The sequence below is a fragment of the Caretta caretta genome, chromosome 4 (genome assembly GCF_965140235.1).
Source record: "Caretta caretta isolate rCarCar2 chromosome 4, rCarCar1.hap1, whole genome shotgun sequence".
NCBI lineage: Eukaryota > Metazoa > Chordata > Testudines > Cheloniidae > Caretta > Caretta caretta.
The window spans coordinates 63595038-63614054 of NC_134209.1; the positions used below are offsets into that span (position 1 = coordinate 63595038).

Here is a 19017-nt window from a genome sequence, read left to right on the forward strand (position 1 = left end):
GACTAAACAAGCCCAGTTCCCTGAGCCTCTCCTTTTAAGTCATGTGCACCAGGCCCCTGATCATTTCCACTACCCGTCGCTGGAGTCTTTCCAATTTGTTCACATCCTTTCTGTAGTGGGGGGCCCAAAACTGGACACAATACTCCAGATGTGGCCTCACCATTGCCGAATAGAGGGGAATAATCACTTCCCTCGATCTACTGGCAGTGCTCCTACTAATGCAGCCCAATATTCTGTTAGCCTTCTTGGCAACAAGGGCACACTGCTGACTCATATTCAACTTCTCATCCACTGTAATCCCCAGGTCCTTTTCTGCAGAACTGCTGCTTAGCCAGTCAGTCCCCAGCCTGGAGCGGTGCATGGGATTCTTCCGTCCTACGTGCACTTGTCTTTGTTGAACCTCATCAGATTTCTTTTGGCCCAATCCTCCAATTTGTCTAGGTCCCTCTGAACCCCATCCCTACCCTCCAGCATATCTACCTCTCCCCCCCAGCTTAGTGTCATCTGAAAACTTGCTGAGGGTGCAATCCATCCCATCATCCAGATCATTAATAAAGATGCTGAACAAAACAAGCCCCAGGACCGACCCCTGTGGTATTCCACTTCATACCAGCTGCCAACTAGACATGGAGCCAATGATCACTACCCACTGAGCCTGACGATCTAGGTGGATAGAAAGCTGACTATCCACCTTATAGTCCATTCATCCAATCCATACTTTTTCAACTTGCTGGCAAGAATACTGTGGGAGACCATATCAAAAACTTTGCTCAAGTCAAGGTATATCATGTCCACTGCTTTCTCCATATCGACAGAGCCAGTTATCTCATCACAGAAGGCAATCAGTTTGGTCAGGCATGACTTGCCCTTGCTGAATCCATGCTGACTGTTCCTGAACACCTTCCTCTCCTCCAAGTATTTCAAAATGGTTTCCTTGAGGACCTGCTCCATGACTTTTCCAGGGTCTGAGGTGAGACTGACTGGTCTGTAGTTCCCTGGGTTCTCCTTCTTCCCTTTTTTAAAGTTGAGCACTATATTGAATCATGTCTCTTTATCTGGGTCTGCCATAATAGGCCAGGCCATAAAATGTGCCACAAAAATCAGACGAAGAAAAAACAAGAAAAATGTTTTTAAAATATGTATCCTTGTACTATCCTACTATTATAAATGGCTTTTGGCAGCTACTTGCAGAAAAGACCAAACTATTCCATGCAAAAGGGAGACAGTAAGGCTGGCAGACAGGGAGGAACCCTGGGTAAGTTAGCAGCGAGATGTCACAATCTGGTCCAGTCACCACTTTGTAGATGGACAGCAGTCTATTGCGGTTAGATATAACTGCTGATTCCCAAATGCTTCTAAGCCTGTAGGTTGGGAAAGTGACTAGTTACTCTCTGGGTCCCTCAAATGAACTTCTATGTGCAGATCCCAGGCCAGACACCCTCCTCAGGCAATGTGACCTCGCAGTCCAGCCACTTAGATCCTGGAACCAATGACTCAGCCCTCCTAAGTCCTCAGTTGCTTTGACACGCTCGCCACACAAGAGTCCACCTAGCTATGGGAGCACTCATTTTCCCAGTTACACCATGCAAGGACCACTGGCAGAAAAGCAAGGGCACAGATGCTTAACAAAGGAATTTCTTAGCTGCAAACACTTTACTTTTAAAACAAAACAAAACAAAAAAGAGAGAGTTACCGGTCTATGGACAGCAACAAGCTCCTGAACACAAGCCCTCCTGTTGAGTATTATCATTATTCCTGAGAGTTCTGAGCTTGCTCCTAGTTCTTTGACTCATAAGCTTGTCCTGACTGCTTGGCTGATCTTCTTGCTTCTGGTATTGGTTAGCCTCCAATTGCTTAGTGAACCACTCCTTTTAAAATGGACTCCCTGTACCCTTTCCCCCCATATGCTGCAAGCTGGGGGTAAGGACCAAGGCAGTTTCTGCGTAGAGTGTCTTTTAATGGCCCGTTGTTTCAGTAACAAAGAGACATTCCTAGATTGCCCTAGATTCCTAGATTGTTCTGACAGCTTCTTAGACATAGTCTGTCCACTAGGTGTCAAGTCTTCACTACAAAATGGATGCTTTACTCTACAACATAGGTTACAATCACAAATGGGGTTCACAAAATGAAATGTGATTCGCATTTTGATGGGCGCATCCCCAAACTGTCACACGAGGGACGAATACCCTCGCTAGATAGAAGGGTTGGACTCATGTCACCTGGCAGTACAGTTCAAAGAAGGTTTTGTGGCCACAAGGGCAGGCTAGCAGCTTGCACAGAGCAACTCTGTGAAGGCAACAGCCTGAAGAGGACAATTCCCTTCTCATCACGAGGTAGGTGTGTCTCAGGTGAATGCAGTCCCTGTAGCGGTGTGTGAATAGGGCTCCTTGCTGCTAGGGGGGAACTGCTGGGACAAGATTATTCGCAGTCCCTAGGGAGATAGAGGCTAGAGTGCGAGGGGAGGGATGAGCATACACAGAGCACTGTGTTGGCAGGTTCAATTCCCATGTAAACTAGCGTTCTTAACTTTTTTTTTGTTTTTAAGTAATTATTCAGGGCCAGAGGAGGTTTCTTTCTCTTTTCCACAAAGATACAGGAGTAGGCAGGAGCTGGACGCACCCAATGCCAATGCATAGGGAAGGACTGGGCACACCTCCATGATGCAGGACATAAGGAGATGGGGAAAAATCAAGTTTCTCTGATGAGGGGAATAGGAAATTATGACCAGGAGAGAAGGGGGCCCAGCATCATTATCAAAGTCCTGGCATCAAAGGAGTTTTGTGCTAGAAGTATGAGGAGCTACTAACACAGAACTAGCTATAGTTATAGCCAATAAATATACAATTGGAAAAGTCAAATAATTCAGAGAGTTACATTAATCCTCTAGCTCCTACTGTTAAAATAAGTGAAAATAAGTAGCCTAAGAGTTCTTTTTGACTGATTCCTTCACACATGGTGCATGATACACAGTTTAATTCCAATCTTGAAGAGCCAGAATTAAACAGAGCTTCAGAAAAATAACCATTAAAGGACAGAAACCTTAATGAATCAGTTTTAAATTATTGACTTCTCAACTGCAACTGAACATTGAGAGTCATCTGAGAGAGCTATAGCAAAAAATAATCTGTTAATGTTTTTCTTGGAGTGGGTGGAAGGGAATTTGGTGCTTGTAAAAACCAGGGAACAATAGTAACAAGACTGCTAATATTAAATCGTAGATAGTGCCAGGAACTGAGCAGTCAAATGCTATTCAAGTTTCCTCCCATAGATTTGCTAATATACCACCATCCCAACTTTCTACACTCCTGCCAAACCAGTTCTGTGCTTTTCCTGAGAAGTGACTATCACTCATGCCCAATTGTGCCAGATGCTTTGTGGGATGCATGTTATAGACAGGTTTCAGAGTAGCAGCTGTGTTAGTCTGTATCTGCAAAAAGAAAAGGAAGCCTTGTGGCACCTTAGAGACTAACACATTTATTTGAGCATAAGCTTTCGTGAGCTACAGCTCACTTCATCGGATGCACTCAGTGGAAAATACAGACAGACGTCCACCAAAGATCACAATACTCATTATACTTGTGACACAAGATAGATTTAAAATTTTGAGCCGATACACCCCCAGATAAAAGGTTTGTGAACGAATTCCATTCCATCACCTGAGTTTCAGTACCCATCTTAAAATGGTTAGCGCTGTGGAAAAAATTGTTTGGTACTCACAAAAAATAAGAAATAATCCTAATGCATCGATCCAGTTAGGTACAGTCAACTTTCTTGCAGAACTCAGGGTCCATTAGAGCTAAATTAACACAGCAAATTGATATAAGGGGCTTTGAAACTTGGTTGTGATATCAGGCAAACTCCAAAACAAATAATTTCAAACACAATCATAGCTGATTGACAGCAATCTTGTAAGCCATTTCTACAGAAGGAGGGTTTACATTTTAGCATTTACAATAAAAAATGCTGTCCATATCAGATCCAAATGAAAAATCTTTACATTCAAATTCTTATTCAGATTTGCATGAAATAACTCATGTATATTTAGTTATTGTCCTTAACATCGATTCACTAAATAAATTAGCAGTACAGGGCAGAAGGCAAAAGTGTAAAGGAAAAAACATACTACATGAAAAATGGTCGTGATTAAGCACAGATGATAGGGGGAGGGGGAAAATTGGAATGGCCGTGCACCAACTCTAGACCCATACTGTACATTATATTTAATGAACCAAAACATCAAACCCATATTTACTGTCAGAGGAGCTATAGTACATATGACTTTTCATCTAATTTTAGAAAAAGCAACTGCAGCCTTTTGAGATACTCTTTTCAGTCAACAGAATAAAGGCGGGGCGGTTTAGCTGTATGTTTCTTTATCAGACAACAGGATACATTCAGTCTAAATGTTTAGCAATGTTTCAAGGATTTTTTAAATATTGATATAGTCACACAAAATGAATGTTAAATACGTTGTGTTGTGTTTTACTTACTGAGAACTACTGAAACATCCGTTTTATTTCTGAATTCCACAACACAGACTCACTCCAGAATAACGTCACAGACTTCAGAACTCTGTAAGGGACAAAGATGACAAAATGTTAGGATTTGCAACATTTGGGAAGTCCTTCTGTTAATATGTTCACAGCCAACATATCTGGCACATTGATGCAGCCTACAGCTACAAAAGAAACAAAGCCTAACAGTCTCTAGGCAAATGTATATGGCCATCCTTTAGTTACTGTTCTTAGTCATTCTGCTTCAGTTCAATGAACTAGAATGGGCAAAAATCACTAAAAAAGATCATACTAGAAAAAAAAGAAAAGAAAATGGAGTAGTCAGATTTCTCTTCTATGTGAATATAGCCAATATTTATGTGCCAACTAATTTGTAAACTGCCAGTTGATCCGTTTCCTTCCAACTTCTACCCCTAACTAATGCTATTTAATCACAACTTGTTAATCAGCTGAATAGATTGAAACTTACAATTCTATTAAAATCAGTAAACTGTTCAAGTGAGCAGAATTTAGCAGCAACACAATACATGATCTTGCAATAGAAATCTCCATTTAACCTCCTTTTGTAAAGGATTTCTTTGAGATCACTTGAAACCTTAGATTCTAACACTATATTCCATAACATATAACTCATGTAATAGTAAGTGATTTAGACCATTGTAGGGCACAAAACTGAAGTTACTGGGGTCATGTTCTTTTTTACCAGCTGCCTCCTTGTAAGGATACAGACATCCTCTTTCAGCTTAATAACGAGATTCATATTCAGAAAAGTACGGCTATTATCTCCCTCACATTTTATCTCCTCTTTTCTTGAAGTTCTTATCATCCATTCTTTATCCTCAACATCTGATAATATATAATCATTAGCGTACTGCTCTCTTATACATTTCCTTGTTACTATGATCCTGGTGTTTCACAGAGCCACTCCTCTCTTTCACTGAGCTTCAGAAGTGCATAAGTTAAATTTTCCATATATTCCAGTTACTTCTTTATCCAAGGAGATCCCAAGGACTGGAACATGCCTCATTTTCTGCTAGTTTTCTCCAAAACGACAACTTTTAATTCCACATATTCACTATTTTATGAGATAACCTTGTACAATGCTTTTATATCTGTAACAGCTGATTCAAAACACAGGAGCTCTCTTTGCTGCTTCATTTTCTGGATTTATATTATGAGATTTGGCCAGTCAGGCTGATACTCAAACTGTCACTTCTTTTGCAGACAGATTCATATTTATCCTTAAACGTTTGGCCTGGTCCTGCATTCCTACACAAGATGAGCCTTTTTCCACATAACAGTGCCACTGACTTGCATGGAACTACATGCCTGAGTGAGGATTCTTTGTGGGAGAAAAGTTAGTAGAGTAAGGCCGAGTCTATACAATCTGCTTTTGAATGTAAGGCTTTAAACAACTCTTGCCAAAGTCCAGTAAATTCTTAATCTGAAGAGGAACAAGATAGAAACTTTCATTAAGTCTTAAGAGGTACTTTTAGTGGAAGACAACTATTTTGACATCTTGGACTTTTTTTTTTTTTAAAATATAGCAAATGTGGTAGTCAGTTTGACACCTTTTATGACAACACTAGAAAAAAAATGAAACCCACTAGATTTACTGTAGGTGATAGAACATTAGAATAAAGTGAACTTGATACAGATCTTTATTAAAAAATGTGACAGATAAATTAGATCTCTCTGTTTTGGGTCAAAATTCAAAATTAATGGAACAAGAGAATGTAGTTGGTGTGATATACTATATACAGAAAGCATTCAGTATAGTGTATTGTTTGGAAAATTATTCCATTTGGCCTAGACAAGAGCACTGTCACTTGGATTGAAAACCAGCTAATGGACTGTAAAAAATAAGATTAATAGCAATATATTGAGTGAGGGGAGTGCTACAGAAGGTGCTTCAGAAATTGTGTTAGGCATGTTTTATTTAACTTTTTTTTTTTAATTAATGAGGTGGAAGCCAGGGATAAACCAAATATTAATCAAATTCAAAGTTCTTGGAAGCCTCCTGTAAATCAAAGAAAAATGTAAAAGGATCTATGACTCAATCCAACTCTCACTGAGAGCAATGGGAAACTATGAGAGCCAGCCTGGAAAACTGCACACTTACACATTTTTGAGGAAAGCAATAGAATAAACAAAGAGATTTAATTAAAGAAACTAAGGGTATGGCTACACTGCAGCAAAAAAAAAAAAAAAAAAAAAAAAAAAAACCACCACACCACAAAACACACCACACAGTGACAGCAAGTCTCAGAGCCCAAGTCAGCTGAATCTGGCTCCCATTCTGGTGCTAAAAATACCAATAGACATTCCTTCTTGGGCTGGAATCTGGGCTTTGAGCTCCACTCCTTTTGCTAAGTTTTAGAACCTGAGCAGAACATCTCTACTGCTGTTTTAAGTCCCGTGGCGTGAGCCCAGCAAGCCTGAGTTGGTGGATCCCTGTTCTAAGACTCTGCCATGAGTTTGTTTAGGTTTTTTTGTTTCTGTTTTTTTTTTTTTTTGAAGTGTAGATATATCATTAGAGCTGTAATATTGATGTCTGATCCAACTATTTGGATTCTGATGTGGGCTGTGGACAATAGTCAACTTTTCCAGGCAATGCTCATTCCAGGAATGTGGAGGCAGATGCATTCTCAAGAGATGCTATCATTTGGGAAGACACAAAACTGCAAGAGTTTTGTTTCACAAAATAGTGAAGCGTGAGACAATTTAGAGGAAACATATCTGTGAATAAGGGAAATCACTAGCTGTCAAAAATTGTGACCAGATTTCTGTGTCAAGAAGCATATAATTTGGCCTTTGAAGATTTGTATACACACTGCAAAATGCTCTGAGACGCTATTCATTCTTGAAATATGAAGAGACAAGTTTAGCATTTTGCAGCTCTAACCTATGGTATGAGCAAATGCTAGAGAGAAAGAAAAATTCAATTCAACCCAAAGACATATATACACATTTCCACAGGACTACTGCATGGAAAAGTAAACATTCTCAGAAACTAGAGAAACTCTTGAAAAAGTAAAACTGTACAAGTTCAAATTTTTAAAGTAAAAAAAATACAAAAATATATAACATAGTAATAAGTCTCTGGACAGAAAGTGAAAGGAAAACTAAATAAGAAAAAAGAAATCAAAAATAAGAGGCAGCACTTGGTGGTGGTGGTGCAGGGAGATGCCCTTGAGGCATTTCATACCCATCAGTAGTCGCGACCAAAACTATAAAGGAAGAGGACCTAGAACCTCGGCTTTGGGTCTCAACTACGTTGCACCTTGTGCAAACATTTACACTTGTGCAAAGTGGGTGTAAAATGCTATCACTTGTGTGAATAGATGAAGAATTCTGATCTGGTTGCTTTATACCCACAGAATACACATGTAAATGACTGCACAAATTGTAAGTTACTGGAAAAAACAGGAACTTTGTTTACAGGCTGTACTAATCCTTTTAGCACTAATGATTTGATTAGTGGTGAAGCTAGACAGGCAGCTTGAGGTAAGATTTAAGCACAGGATTGCAACTGAAACCAACACTAATGTTAAAGGGAGAAAGGGCTTTCTGTCTACTGAAAAAGATTTTGCAGCAGATAAGAAAAAACAGTTCTACAACACAAAGTTTCGAGTTTATAAATCACATAAACCAAGCAGCTTTGGTTATGCTTTCTGCTTTCTGAAGTGTAATTGAACACTGAAATCTTTGTTTCAATTCCATTTCTAAAGCAGTTATTATTACTGAACATTTCTATTGTAGTACAACTTCTAGGCCTCAATCACACTGGGTCACCACTGTGCGGAGCACTGTACACATTTACAGTAAATAAATAACAGTCCCCGAAAAGCTTTAGATTCATAGATTTTTAAGGCCAGTAGGGATCATCATGACCTCCTGCACATTGCAGGTCAAAGAACTTCATCCACCCACTCTTATAATAGACACATAACCTTTGGCTGACTTACCTAAGCCCTCAAATCGTGATTTAAAGACTTCAAGTTACAGAGAATCCACCGTTTACACTTGTTTACTGCTATGGTGATGACATATGATTAAACAATGGAGAAAAAACAATGAATCAGGACTCGTATTTGTGAGAAACATAACTAACTTTCATAAATACCATAGTAATTTGTTGATACTGCCCATTTTTTGTGACAGTTTTGCAGAGGTTTCTTTCTCCTCACTTACGTGTTAGGCTCTACAAGCTTAACATGGTTACTACTTAACCCATGAACTGCCCACGTAGGTGCCTGATTAATACAGAATTAAGGCAGTGAGGAATCAGTCCCATATGTGCTTAGTGTCCCCCACATTATGGGTCTCTAATCCAAAATGGGCTTTTCAGTCTGTTATTAATAGACATTATATAATAGTAACCATGATTAGACTAAGTAAGGAACACCTTTCTGACCCATTGTTCTTAATTGTGACTTTACAAATACAAAATAAACATAACTCAACATTGCAATATACCTGAACATGACAAAATTCTGTAGAAGCAATTTCCATTCTAACATGTTCTCTCAACAAATATGTTCTTTAAAAATTACATCAGATGAATAATATAGGCTCCAGATTACATCTGTCACTGATGATAATGTAAGATTTATGCATCCTTAATCTATTTATATGGTAGGCTTATAAGCCCCAATTCCTCCAGGTACTTAAAAAAATACATATGATGCCTCTGAGTGTTCAGTTTTACATTTCAACAGGACTAAGCTCAAATGCATTTAAACACACACATTGCCCAACAACATCCTACCAGCTGAAAAATCTGTGGAGGTTCAAGCATGTAAGCTAAGACTGGTTGCATTTTATCCAACTTGGGTCCAGAAACGTTTGGCTAGCATTCAGTTAACTGTGATCATTTTTTGCTCATCTTCCCCCCTATAAAATACCAATGGGAAACATGGAAAACTTGTAGAACTGACAATTCACTGGACTCGAGCCTACTCCCCGAACCCTAGATCTGCACAAAGTGGGACCCCTCCATATGGAAGCAGGGAACAGAAGTATCTCCTGTCGCTTACCTTCTGGGGATCCATGAATTTGGAAGATCCCGGACTGAGGAATGGTGCACTATGCACATCTTCCTCCTTCCTCCTACCCCAACATCTCCCAGAGAATCCAATGAAAAGGTAATACAGCGGCTGGAGGCTGTATAATTTCCAGAGCAACTCTGTGCTGTGGAAACTGAAAAGGTATACAGCTTGATGTATCAGCTTATGGGGATGATTGGGGATAGATAACCCATCTTTGGAGGCAGCAGCCAGTGGGAGATGCCATATACTCATGCCCCCTCAGAGATAAGTCAGGTCAGAACCACAGAACCCTAGCTTCCAGTGGATCTGGGATGATCACATTCTATGGGGGGGAAAAAACACTGATTGTTCCCATATTATGGAGGACAAATATTCCTCCTCTCCTCCCATTGCCATATCATTCACTTTGGGGAAATCCTACCCCCACAAGGCTCCATGTATCGTCTTCCTGCCCTGGGTGTCCACATATATGGACCAACAACAATCTAGCCCTTATTAAAACACATTCACTGACCAAATTCTCTTCTTTGCTGTTGTCCATTTGTGCTGCTCTAGAAGCAATAAAGGGTCTAGAAAGTCAGCAGATCTCCCCAGCTAAGAATTCCCTTGGAAGAGTGTAAAAATGGTGGAAGATCACCAAGAATCAGGCCTATTATATAGAAAAGGTATAATTTATTAGCCTAACTGGCAATCAGTAATAGTTCGTACCAGTATAATCAATATGAGCAACTTACCTTTTTTTGTTTCTAACTCAACTTTATGTATTTAAAAATGTCAATTGTACTGCTGGACCCTATTTACTAAGATTCATGGCCTTGATATTTGGATTTTTATAGGAAAAGAAGTATACATCAATCAGTACTGAAGAGGTATCAAATAATTATACAACAAAAACTTCCCGTCAGTGAGGTTTGTTTTAAAAAGAAGCACAGGCTGACAGTTCAGTTGGTGTATGGGATGAACTATAAACCCAGGAAACCGAGGTTCAGGATAATTCAAGCATTTTTTAGGAAAGTGAGGGCTGTAGCATTGTAAAAGTTCTATTCTCAGTCTCCTTGGAGATATTAATGCAATTTGCTGCACTCTAACACCCTAGAAGCCAGCATGAAACAACATTGCCACCGTAAAGGAGTATGCTTGGCCTTCAAAGCTTCAAGATTAAGCATGGTGGATGATCCGAGAATACGCAGTTACTGTTTGTATACAAGTATATGGAGAGGAGGAGGAGGAGAAAGGGAGGCAGGAAAAGAGTCTAGAGAGAAGGGAAGGCTGTATGGGTAGACACATACTTTTTGTGGCATTACCCTATGCCATCTTAGTTACCATAATAATAAGATGACTTATGCCCGGCCCTCACATGCCCTGTTGGAAAACTGAAGGCAAAGACAGAGCTTCAGGACCACCATTACTGCATGACTTTTGTAATTCAGATGATATTCTTTATCTGGTACATAAAAAGAATGATCAATTTATTTACAGATGACAAAAATTGTAATTAAGAGACACATTATGCATGTCTGATAGAGACCAAGTTCCTTTATGAGTGTTGGAAGGGGCCCACAAGTATTATCTTGGTTTAATTACATAACCAGCTTGTTTGATGAGAGTTCTTTTATTTATGTTTTTATTTCTTTGTGCTTGATTGTGATTTCACACCAGGGTAACTCCATAGACTTCACTAGAGTTGCATATGATTTATGCCAGTTTAAATAAGATCAGAATCAGGCTTACAGAAGGTGTTGGCATCCAAAGTGATACTATTTGTACCCTAATGTAACTACTATGGAAACTAATCAGTGGTTCATTGTATCAACACAGATCCCATACAACCGGTTGGTCTTGTTCTACTTTATCATGTAGGAAGGAAGCAATCCTTTCTAAGAAGGGTAAATCCTGATGGTAGCTGAAAAGTCAGGCTTGCAGAGTCAGGAAATTTTTTTAAAATGCTGTTTTGGAGACTGAATTAAATGATTTGTATGTCTGAATTATGATACTATTCTGGCACCTGATGGGATTAACAAAATTGCGTATGCAGGTTAGGTGCCTAACTACCATGAAAGTCAATGAAAAGTAGGCATCTAAATCACTTAGCTGCTCCTGAAAATCCTAACAGGTGTCTATCTGCATCTTTAGGCACCTTTGCAAATCTGACACAGAGATCACAATCCGTTCCAAACCATTCCCCCAGAAGTGAACTTCCAAAAAGAGGGATAGGACACCTTGTAGTGATGAAATTGCTGCTGCTCATCATACTGTGTCTATAAATAGAAAAGTTCAGTCTACGGGGTTGTCAGGCTGGCACCTTTCACAAGCACAAAATTTGCTTTAAAAATATCCTGTAAAAACTGGACTGAATCCATCCATTCAAAAATGAATATGCCTAAATGTTGTATCAACCAGGCAAGGTTCTAACAAGCTTCAACAGGACTTTATTTTCAAAGTGGAAACCTCTTTACCAAGCTGCTGCTGCACCCTCTGTAGCTTTCTCCCAGCCTCTCAACTCCTCACCCCTCCTTCCTGTTTCCTGTCCTTTCAGACTCCCAACAGCCAGTGCTCCCAATTCTAATAATTATGAGCAACATCTAAACACCACACTAAAATAATAAAGAGCAAAACAGATTGTTCTGCTTTTTAAAATGTCATGCAATCATTTGTTTGTACTATAAGAAAGTATGTAAATTGTTTCAGAATAGCAGCCGTGTTAGTCTATATCCGCAAAAAGAACAGGAGTACTTGTGGTACCTTAGAGACTAACAAATTTATTAGAGCATAAGCTTTCATGAGCTACAGCCCACTTCATCGGATGCATAGAATGGAACATATAGTAAGAAGATATATATATATATACACACATATAGAGAAGGTGGAAGTTGCCATACAAACTGTAAAAATCTCTACCTAATCTTCTGTGAACAGCATTCAATGTATCAAAGACACATTTCACTCTTTAACAAACTGGTGGTCTTTAGTACCTTATATCCTTGTGTTAACCTATCCACACTTTGAGTTGGTATCCTGAGTACTTTACACCTTTTTGACCCAAACTATATGGCAAGGGAGAGTATCCTATCAGAGGATCTGATGAAGTGGTTTAATTAATCTAGAGGGGGAGTGAACTGCTAGTTTGCTACAATCTCCTTTACAGACTGTCAGCTCACTGAAGGATACTCAGTCATTTTATTCAGACAATGCCCTAACCACTATGATTAATCCATCACACAATGCCACCAGATACCAATATCATGCTGACAACATAATATCGGTCATCTACATCCATTTTAGAAGACATTGTTGAATTGCAATGTCACTGAAGAAATCTTGCAAAACAGACAAGTACCCTTTTATAGACTATTACCTTTAACAAATGTGAATATTTTGCATTAGTAATTCTCTTTTCATTTACAAAAAGCAGTAGTAATAAAAAATAATCTACAAACATCAAGTCTGTTAATTCATACCTCATATTTTCTCATTTTATTATACATAAGCATAATTAAAGGGAAAACTAAACTCGTTCTATATTTTACACGTAGTTTGAAAAGCCATCTCAAATTACAATACCTACCTACAGATACTTATATACAGTTCAAATGCAAATTAGTTCACTTTTAATTAGTTCTATTTTGGTGCGAGTCTCTAGTATCCTATCATAAAATATACCTTGAATAACATACTATTAAAACCATGGCTTATCTTAAGTCTCTTCCTCCACTTCTTGGATGTCATTTAAAAAAAAAAAAAGGGTCTTATTTATTCCTGGCATAGTGCCTGACATATCACAGTTTCCTTCAGAGACTGATTTAAAAACCAAGAATTAAATATTAAAGTTATATTTTAAATAAAGTGTTAAGACCTTAATTACAGCTATTATGAGATTAAGCCATACTAGATAAGCGTAGGACGTTCATTACCTGAAAAATGTTGCTATGAGGCATTGTGCCTTTTGAATAGGACTGTCAAGCGATTAAAAATTAATTGCGATTAATCGCACTGCTAAAGAATAATACAATACCATTTATTTAAATATTTTTGGATGTTTTCTACACTTTCAAATATATTGATTTCAATTACAACACAGAATACAAAGTATACATGCTCACTTTATATTATTTTTATTACAAATATTTGCAAAGTAAAAAACAAAAGAAATAGTATTTTTCAATTCACCTAATGCAAATAATGTAGTGCAATCTTTTTATCATGAAAGTTGAACTTACAAATGTAGAATTATGTACAAAAACTAACTGCACTCAAAAATAAAACAATGTAAAACTTTAGAGCCTCCAGGTCCACTCAGCCCTACTTCTTGTTCAGCCAATCGCTCAAACAAGTTTGTTTATATTTGCAGGCGATAATGCTGCCCACTTCTTGTTTACAATGTCACTTGAGAGTGAGAACTGGCGTTTTCATGGCACTGTTGTAGTAGCTGATGTCACAAGATATTTATGTGCCAGATGCACTAAAGATTCATATGTCTCTTTATGCTTCAACCCGCATTTCAGAGGACATGCATCCATGCTGATGATGGGTTCTGCTCAATAATGATCCAAAGCAGTGTGGACCCGACGCAGGTTCGTTTTCATCGTCTGAGTCAGATGCCACCAGCAGAAGGTTGATTTTCGTTTTTGGTGGTTTGGTTCTGTAGTTTCCACATCACAGTATTGCTCTTTTAAGACTTCTGAAAGCATGCGCCACACCTCGTCCCTCTCAGATTTTGGAAGGCAATTCAGGTTCTTAAACCTTGGGTCGAGTGCTGTGGCTATCTTTATAAATCTCACATTGGTACCTTCTTAACATTTGTAAAATCTGCAGTGAAAGTGTTCTTAAAATGGACACGTCTTGGTTCGTCATCCGAGATTGCTATAACATGAAATATGTGGCAGAATGTGGGTACAACAGAATAGGAGGCATACAATTCTCCCCTAAGGAGTTCAGTCACAAATTTAATTAACACTTTTTTTGTTTTTTACATGTCGTCAGCATGGAAGCATGTCCTCTGGAATGATGGGTGAAGCATGAAGGGGCATACGGATGTTTAGCATATTTAGCACGTAAATACTTTGCAATGCTGGCTACAAAAGTGCCATGAAAATACCTGTTCTCACTTTCAGTTGACATTGTAAATAAGAAGTGGGCATTATGTCCCATAAATGTAAACAAACTTGTTTGTCTTAGCAATTGGCTGAACAAGAAGTAAGACTGAGTGGACTTTTAAGCTCTAAAGTTTTACATTGTTTTGTTTTTTGAGTGCAGTTATGTAACAAAAAACCTACATTTGTAAGTTGCACTTTCACGATGAAGAGATTGCACTACAGTACTCATATGAGGTGAATTGTAAAATACTATTTCTTTTGTTTATCATTTTTACAGTGCAAATATTTGTAATAAAAATAATATAAAGTGAGTACTGTACTTTTTATTCTGTAACTGAAATCAACATATCTGAAAATGTAGAAAAACATCCAAAAATATTTAATACATTTCATTTGGTATTTTATTGTTTAACAGTGCAATTAAAAGTGCAATTAATCATGATTAATTTTTTTGAGTTAATCGTGTGAGTTAACTGCGATTAATCAACAGCCCTACTTTTGAACCAACACATATCATCTTTGGAGGCCTGGGGAGCAGGCTGTGAGGAATGCTTTTCACTCCATCTGCAGCATTGCCAACAGCATTGCAAGTTGTATGATATCTGGCTTTTTCCTTAAAGTCCCAGATGCTGGAGTCACATTATTTCATGAGACTCTCAGCTTTTCTTTTTTTTTTTTCCCCTTTTTCTTTTTACCCATGTTTCCAGCTTTCCTGGGTGCAGAGAAAAGACTCAGAATCGTAAAAGCCCCACAAATATTGTGTTTTTTTTAAACCTCATAGTTTTAAGCCACTCTCTTTATTTGGGCGGGGATGGAAGGGACACAGGACTTTTGAATGCTTGAGGTTTTCATAACTGCATCTGTTTAACAGATGATGATATAGCCATGTTGGTCCCAGAAGAGACAAGGTGGGTGAGGTAAAGTCTTCTATTGGACCAATTTCTGTGGGTGAGAGAGACAAGCTTTTGAGCTCCGTGTAAGCCTACAGAAGTTGATCCAATAAACACATCCACCTTGTCTTTTTGTTTAAGAGATGCAGCCAAAACTCTCACAGCACAACTAATCCAACACAGCCTGAATTTCCAGTGATGACTAAACCTACCCATTTTTTGAGGGGGAAAACCCCAAGGACAAAAGTGGTAGAAACACCACTGGCCAATCCCTGGGGACAAACTCTCCCCAGAGTGCAGTATGCCTCACTGATGCAGGAAGGTGCATGTTTTTCAACAGGATTTAATCTAGCCTATCATGGGGTGGGGAGAGGGGTGTTTTATTTTCCTTTAGGAAAACATATTATGGTTTTAACAAGACATTTGGAACAGATTAAGGTTTAACTGTTTCATTGGTACAATTGTCTGCAGCAGAACATGGTGGTGTGTTTTCACATGCCTACATTCAATTGCACATTATGAACACTAATGGGACACTATCTTGACATTTTACACGTCTAGAAGGTAACATTTACTACCAGCACATGTTCCTTTAAATATTATTCACTCCAGCTTTGAATAAACAAAACATGAGGCATTTATTGTGATTCCCCCAACTAAACTAAGCCCGACACTACATAGCTCACACTCTGACCACTGGTGAAGCTTGTAGGGGGAATGGAGAATGCTGGGAGCCCCTAATATGTGCCAGGCACTCGGGCTCTAGAAGGAACAAAATGTATGATTCTCTAGTAGGCACAGCCTGAGTTAGAGTAGTACTGAGTCATTGCTTCCAGAACAGCTTGGTGCACAAGGGAAGGGTACCTGCCACTACACTCCTTAAGGGTGCAAAATGCACTCTCCTCCACAGCTGGCTATTGCTGCATGGTGTGGAGGGGAGAAGGGCCAGAGCCTTGATTATGACACTGACTCACTCCTTTCGGGGTGGGAACCCCATGCCATTTGTGGCCATTTTCCACACTGGGGAGCAAGGAGGTTCTACCTCTTCTCTTCCCACTTTAGGCTTGAAAACCTGTGATTAATTTCCCCAAGATTTTTAATTCCACCACAAGTTACTTTTAGGCAGGAAAGTGGTTCCATAGAAAAAATAAGTGATCTTTCAAGTAGACAGCAAAACAAAGAACAACGGTCTGGACAGAGAGAGCAAGGGAGTGGAGGTAAAGTAAAAGTCCAATGGCTGCATGATGAATTTTTTCAGGTAAATATTCTTCAGTGCAAAGCACTGTGATTTAACTAAAGATTAACCTATTCATCTCACCCACTTCCACTCATTCAGCAAAAGTTGTCTCTTATTGCTTCATTACATATTCAACATTTTGAATGGTAATCACATAGAGGGATTACATGTAATGAGCTTTTTTTAAAAATCATCACCACTTCTTTATATTCAAGTGCATCCAAAATGTATAACTTCAATGTCCCCAGAAATGCATCCTTTTATGAGAAATACACGTTATAGAAGTCAGAGTTTTGGACTAAGTAAGGCTTCAGGATTTGATCCAAGATTCTTCTCTTTCTGCCAGCCATTGACAGCAATCTAATACAACAAACCAAAAATAAACCATCTAGAATTTTATGAGGATATAACATCATAAGAGGCTCCAGCTGTCAATAGTTTTTCAGATGAGTGACTTAGTGATTCCATGTGTGTCACCAATGCACAATAAACATAAATCTTCTTTTTGAATAAACCAGGTGGTACCATCTTTATTTCTTTATATTAACAGACAGATGCCAAAAAAGTCTCCTAGCTACATATTTATCATAACTTTTTTAAAGTCAGTTATTTTCCTTTACAATGCTTCTTGGTCACATACTTATCCCAATCACAAGACTGAATTATAATACTCAAACTGACCATATCCTAAATGTAGACAGATATAAGGCATTACTGCAGGCTCTATGTTATTAAAATCTTGTAATATAATCTGGTGGGTTAGATGACGTTATAACCTGCATGAGTATTACGATCTCATACACCCACTAGTAACTGACTATTGTAAGCAACACAGAGCTAGCAGCTGCTCTGTATGTATACAGAATTTTTATTTTTTACTACAGCACTTTGTAGCGTCTATAATATTTTTTCAAAAAACTATTATAGGTAATATCATGAGATCATTTTATTAGCTAAGTAGTCATTAATAGTGAGTTAATATCCCAACTGTATCATATTACAACAGCTGGCTACTGAATGTAAGTTAACTAGCTGTCAAACTCCCCCAGCCTCTGCTTGCTACAATGCTACGGTAGTACTGTCTATTTCTTGAATATTATATTGAGTTTCCTCAAAATGGATCATGATAACATTATACATTCCTGTGTTTGAGACTCTAATTAACAGTACAAACAACAACATGCAAGATTTCTTTCTTTAAAGATCATGATCCTTACCAAAGCTCTAGTTTACATAAAAGATACACCAATAAAGGACTGTGGAAGGATAAAATACCACATTTTACATAACGAAACAGAGCAGAAGATACAGCTATATAAATTAACTACAGTGTCAAAGATTTGCTTTGTAAACTGTTTTAAGGTGCCTTAAAAGGGACACCATCAGCTTGAAATCAGACAATTTTTAAAAATGAGTTAAAAGGAGCTTAAAATACTACACATGCTTCTGACAATATCTGTGTTTTTATAATCACATTTTCCTATTCTTTATTTTTCTCCTATACTGCTATGTAAAATCCACAGAAACAGGGGAAACTGATTACACAGGGGAAACAATGAAATAACTGTGCATGAAGTGCTGTCACATGCTCACAGTAAACAAATTGAAAAATACATAAAAGTATTGTTTTGCCACTCACCTCTTTCAGTTATAGTAATCTATGTAAAAAATTCAAATTGACAGTGTCCCTTTAAGTATGAAAGGCTCTAAGGTATATACAGTAAACAGAATCAGTTACATAATCATCTACAATGTAGGCTTGAAACTGAAAGAATTCTATTTTCAGGGATGATGTGGATTATTCATTTGCTTAAATGGTGTACATAGCCACTACTGACGAAGTACAAATTGTCGCTACTGACGAAGTACAAATTCAAGTGCATTTTGAATATGAACATTTTGATTGTCCAAACACCAACAATGCAGCAAAAACAAAATATTAAAAATAAAATATATTAAAGTATTAAAAATGGAATATTTCAAGTAAAGGACAGAACCAAATGAATTCCTCTTATTGTTCACACAAGTAGTGGGAAGATGCACAAAGTACCTTCATGGAAGTATGGCCTCTATTCTAATTATAAGGAGTACTTGTGGCACCTTAGAGACTAACCAATTTATCTGAGCATAAGCTTTCGTGAACTACAGCTCACTTCAAAGTGAGCTGTAGTTCACGAAAGCTCATGCTCAGATAAATTGGTTAGTCTCTAAGGTGCCACAAGTACTCCTTTT

At 38.2% G+C, this 19017-nt stretch overlaps 1 protein-coding gene across 9 annotated transcripts in view; it reads right to left on the reverse strand.

Annotated features, from left to right (window-relative positions):
- The window catches only part of INPP4B (inositol polyphosphate-4-phosphatase type II B), a 476089-nt gene that overhangs the window by 295099 nt on the left and 161973 nt on the right, over nt 1–19017 (reverse strand). For 6 of the 9 annotated variants that reach the window (XM_048847033.2, XM_048847031.2, XM_048847032.2 and 3 more), the window contains one exon: nt 4491–4572. The gene's annotated coding sequence lies outside the window, so the exon portion shown is untranslated. Of the gene's footprint in view, nt 1–3717; nt 3797–4490; nt 4573–8482; nt 8509–19017 lie in introns of those variants that run through there. The other 3 variants (XM_075127706.1, XM_048847030.2, XM_075127705.1) reach the window with 3 other exon arrangements.